Genomic DNA, 5584 nt, shown 5'->3' with positions numbered 1-5584 from the left:
GTTTTCTCTAGTTCTGTAAAATATACTGTTGGGATTTCAATCAGGATTGCATTGAATCTGTATAGCAGTTTTGGAAGTATGGCCATTTTCACTATATTGGTTCTTCCTACCCAGGAACAGAGGATGTTTTTCCATTTTCTTATATCCAATTTGGTCTCTTTTTTCAGAGTGCTGTGGTTTTCAATTTTGCTTCCTTTGTTAGATTGATTCCTAGATATCTCATTTTTTTGGGATGCTATTATGAAAGGAATTGTTTTCCTAATTTCACCCTGAGTGAATCTGTTATTTGTGTACAAGAAGGCTATTGATTTTTGAGTGTTGACCTTGTATCAGCTACTGTACTGAATTTGTAAAGTAAGTCTAGAAGTCTTTTGGTGGGATTTTTTTGGGTCTTCCATGTAGAGTATTATTATACCATCAGCAAACAATGAGAGTTTAAAATCTTTCTTTCCTATCTTTATTCCTTTTATTTCTTTCTCTTGCCTAATTGTTGTGGCTAATGTTTTCAGAACTCTATTAAACAGGAGTGGTGATAGTGGACAACTTTGTCTTGTTCCTGATTTTAGTGTGAAGGCTTTCAGTTTTTGACTATTTAGCATGATGTTGGCTGTTGTTTTTTCATAGATAGCCTTTATCAAGTTGAGATAAAGACCATCTATTCCAATTTTCTGTAGTTTTTTTTTAAATCATGACTGGGTATTGAATTTTGTCAAATTCTTTTTCTGCATCTATTGAGGTGATTATACATTTTTTGTCCTTGGCTCTTAATATAGTGTATTACATTTACTGATTTATGCATGTTGAACCATCCTTTCATCCCTGGGATAAATCTAACTTCATCAGGGTGCACAACTTTCTTGATGATCTTTTATATTCTGTTTGCCAGTATGTTACTGAGGACTTTTGCATTTATGTTCATTAGTGAGATTGGCCTGTAGTTCTCTTTTTTGGTTGTGTCGTTCTCTGCTTTTGGAATCAAAGTAACACTTTCTTCCAGGAATGAATTTGGAAGTATTGCTTCCCTTTCAATTTCATGAAGAGTTTAAAGAGTAGTGGCAATAGTTATTCTCTAAATGTCTTGTAGAATTCAGCAGTGAAGCCATTTGGACCTGGGCTTTTCTTTGTTGGTAATTTTTAAATTATGTTTTCAATTTAATTGATTGTAACTGGGATGTTTAAGTTTTTATATCTTCTTCATTCAACTTTAGTAATTAATATGTATCTAGGAATCTGTCTATTTCTTCTGTATTTTCCATTATATTAGAGTACAGGTTCTCGAATTATATACTAATGATCCTCTGGATTTGTGCAGGATCTGTTGTGGTTTCACATTTTTCACTCCTAATTGCATCAATCTGAGTCTTTTCTTTCCTTTTTTGATAAAGTTGTCTAAGGGCTTATTAATTTTATTTATTCTTTTGAAAAACCAACTGTTCAATTTGTTGATTTTTTTGTATCATTCTCTTAGTGTCCATTGCATTAATTTCTGCTCTGATCTTTACAGTTTCCTCCCTTGTATGAGGTTTGGGTTTCTCTTGCTCTTCTTTTTCTAGGAGGATAAGTTTCAGCATTAGGTTTCTTGAGTTCTCTTTTTTTTTTTCCTCATATAGGCATTCACAGCTATGAGTTTCCCTCATAGAACTGCTTTCATTGTGTCCCATAGATTCCTGTATGTTGTATTGGCATTATCATGTAATTTTAGAAGCTCTAATTTCTTCTTTTTTTTTTTTAAATGAAAAAATGTGTTCAGATATACCAGAACTTTACAGCAGATCTCTCAAGAGTATGAGGCCACCCAAGCAAAGGGAAGCCCCCTTTCATCAAAACCCCCATGATGGGAGGGTATGGCCACTGGCAGCCAAGGTTTCAGAAGGGACCCACTCCAGAGGCCCAAGGTCACTTGCGGGTCCTCTGAGGGACATGGAGTCAGCTGGAGGCTCGCAGGCTGTCTGGAGCTCTTGACATTCTGCACGTGTACATTGCTCTTTCATTTAAAAATCCATCAGAACTTCAGCTTCAGCTGTGAGGAAGCAAGACAAGATGCCAGGCTCTTGCTTTCTCATTCTCTGAGTCTTACTGACTCTCCCAGAGTCTTCACCCTAAAAAATATACTGTGGTAATTCAAAGGGATCCCCCTTAAGCAAAATACTCTGTGACAAGAAACCACAAACATCCAGTCTCAACTACATGTGAGGCTCTGCTGAGCTCTTTGGCATAGCACATTTATTCCCACAATACTCTGTCACTTAAAAAAGTATCCTTTCCTATAGTAAAACCTCTGAAAAACACCAATTTCTGCAAAGTAATGTGTTTCTCTATGTGGAGCTCTAGAAAATACAAACCTTCATGAGGAAGGGCTCTGAGGGCTGGCACAGGGCCCATGAAATGGGCCCAAAGTCACATTAGGTCACTCAGCTTGGCCTCCAGAGCTGCTGCCCTCCTTGTCTTTGTTGCTGGACTCCTTGCTGGACTCACTGGCAGCATCGTCACCATTCAGCTTCCTCTTGTGGCCTCTGGTACTGTGGAAGCCTGCAGCGCTCCTCTGTCTGGATGAGGATAGCCTAAGAGCTTGTTCCCTGTGGGTCCCTGGTGCCTTGGGCTTCCTGGGCCGAGGTGCCCTTTCCTGGCCATCATCCTGTTCTTCTGGCCTCGTATCACTGTCACTGTCATCACTGCCTTCTCCAAGGGTGCCATCAACCTCTGTCCATACTCTCTAAGTCTTCCTTACAAAGAGTGTACAGCAGTGTTGTCTGTGACATACTGGGCTGGCACTTTCTTCTGGCAGGGCCAGGCTGCTCTCCATCTCGAGCACTGGGGAGCTCTTCACCGAACTTCTGCTGCTGATGTGGCAGAACAGCTCTAAAGGAGGTGGCTCCCTGTGGATAGGTAGGGAGCTGGGGGCCCCTGGCACAGGGCCCTGCACATCCACTCTGATGAGCTTTCCAGTGTTGGAATCATAGATTCAGACCTTGGGGCCTGGCTGGGCCTTGGGATGGATGGGTGTCAGGTGGAATAAGGCTGTTGGAAGCATGTTCTGCCCATCAGGAAAAGCTGCTGGGATGTTTTCCCTGTGTGCTTGGGTATCATCATTGGTGGTTGTGGGGGGAGAATTGCTCCTCCACCTTGTCCCAGAACTCCAGGCAGCTTCACAGCCAATCAGGGCTAACCATGTGCAAGTGCCTGCACTCGTGCGCCCAGCATAACTTTTCTGTGCCAGCCACTGTCACGATCACATGGGTGGCCCTGTCAGGGGTGTCAGGGCTTATTACCAGCTGGGTCAGGACCTTGGCACCTCGGGCTGTGGCATGGTACTGCTCCTAAGTCTTGCTTCTCTATTGGAAAGTTCATTGGGTGTAGGTCACTGAATATCACAGTCACATCCACCAGCACCTTACTCTTGAGTTTAGAGTCTGTCTTCCATATATCTGAAGCTTCCTTGAGCTCCCTTTTGAGGGCCTTATCATATTTTATATAATAATCAGTGTGCTCATGCACAAGGATCTCCTCAAGATATATCAGGTGGTCATCATTGTCTGTGTCCTTCTCTACATTCTGGTCCAAAGACTCACCTGCAATGATGCCTGACTGTTGTTCTGTGACTCTGTCTCCACCTCCTTGTCCACACAGCTATTGCCCAGTGCACAGAGGCCATCCTGCTTGCCGTTCCCCTGCATGTCCACATCTGGCCCTTTGTCATCACAGGGACTCCAGCCCCAGATTCTCCAAAGGGCCCAGTTCCTGCAAATTTTCCTCTGCCCATGTCAGGGGTACCTCCCTGCTGTGGTATTCTTGTTCCATCTTGGGTGGCTGGAGCCTTTTCCCAGCCTCTCTTCTCCTCACTTTCCCCATCAGAGGTGGAGGACTTCTGACCTTCTGACTCACTGCTCTCACTGTCACTGGACAAGTCAAAATCCAAATCTGGGCCAGAGGTCACCTGAGGGGGCTGTGCCCCTAGTGAGGTCTCACCACCATGTTCACAAGATGCCTGGGATTTGGGAATATCTGCTAACTCACAACTGCTGGGGCTGATGGAAGAGGGGGTCTGAGAAGGGGGCCAGGAGTCTCTCTCATCTGCCTTACCACAAGTCCCTGGCACAGCCTCACCACCATTTAACTCCTGAGCAGGTTTCCCAAGGCCATTGTTCTGCTTCACCCCAGGAATGTGTCTGCCTTCCTCAGGGTCTTTCACAGATGGAACTTGTTCCAAGACATCAGCATCTTTAGAAGAATGATTTACTTTCTTTCTCATATGATTCCTGGGACCCAGGGGGTGCATTCATATCACCTGTGCCTAGGAAGTCTACATATTTCTTCACAATTATCAAACTTCCAGACATCTTCTTAATCATCAATAATGCAAATTCACAATTATCAAACTTCCAGACATCTTCTCAATCATCAATAATGCAAACCATTGAGTCTCCACAAGGAAAGGGAGTTTTAAGGTTTCCTGTTCTAGAAAATGGGTCAATACATGCATCCTGTGATAATATTTGATGAGAAAAAAGCTTCTTTTCAGGGTGTAAAAGCCTGAGATGGTATGCACATACAGCTGGCTGCCAAAAGTGAAGACATGCAGCTCATAGTTTGGCAATCTTCTCCAAGAAGTCCTTGCAGTGAGAACACAGGTGGGTGTGTAGCATCAGCTCACCCTGGCCCAACTGGAAGTGAAAATGCTTTTGTTTGACATCTGTGGGCAGTGCTGCTCTGCTGTGTGGATTAGAGTCTGGTCCAAATCAACTATCAGGATTAGTTTTCTGTTTTGATGTAGTCATTGCTGATCTTCCTTTCCTAGTTTTTCAGCTTGCTCAGAGCTCACCATTGTCTCTTGCACACTGTGGACCATGGATACAGTTACTGTGGACAGTGGCATCTGCTGTTTCCCATTCTTACTCTGAAGTTGGGCTAAGTCCTGGCCACATTCAGCACAAAGGCCCTTCAACTGGGTGGCTACATCATTCCAATCTCACTAGAAGGGATCCAGGGGCCACCACCTGGCCCAGCTGTGCACACACTTCTTGCACAAAGCCAGTGTGTTCAGACCAGAGCCTTTGTTTACCCCTGAAGGCAGCAAGGGTTGGGGTGTACCCAGTGGACTGCATGGAGGTGTGGTGGCCTCTACACTACCAGCAGCAAGCTGATATGTATGGCAGTACCCACGGCCACCCTCCATTCGAGCAGTCGAAGTGGCTCAGTGCCTGGGCAGTGCACCTCCACCATAGCTGCTGTTGGGGTACTGTTGGCAGAAATGGGGTCTGCAAGTGCCAGCTGTGAACTGGCAGATGGGCAATGAAGGGAGCAAGCACTCAGGGAATGGTGCCCCTCATAGTCAGCAGTGATGTGGCAGTTCCCACTCTGAATTTCTTCTTTAATTTCCTCTGTGACCCATTGGTTGTTCAGGAGACTGTAGTTCAATTTCCACGTTTGTGGAGTTGTTGAGGTTTCTTATGCTATTGATACCCAGTTTAATTGCACTATGGTCTGATAATACACAGAGGATACCTTCAATTCCTTTGCATTTACTTAAACATGTTCTATGAGCTAGCATGTGGTCTATTTTGGAGAATGACCCATATACAGATGA

The 5584-nt window shown here is 44.2% G+C and overlaps 1 pseudogene; it reads right to left on the bottom strand.

The window, feature by feature from the left end:
* Window positions 1-2407: 2407 nt before the first annotated feature.
* LOC104873012 lies at window positions 2408-5102 on the bottom strand (annotated as a pseudogene).
* Between the last annotated feature and the right edge of the window lie 482 nt (window positions 5103-5584).

Source organism: Fukomys damarensis, unplaced genomic scaffold (assembly GCF_012274545.1).
Source record: "Fukomys damarensis isolate Sample0158 unplaced genomic scaffold, DMR_v1.0_HiC HiC_scaffold_36, whole genome shotgun sequence".
Lineage (NCBI taxonomy): Eukaryota > Metazoa > Chordata > Mammalia > Rodentia > Bathyergidae > Fukomys > Fukomys damarensis.
Note: the sequence above shows the minus strand (reverse complement) of the source record. Positions and strands in the feature narration are given on the sequence as shown.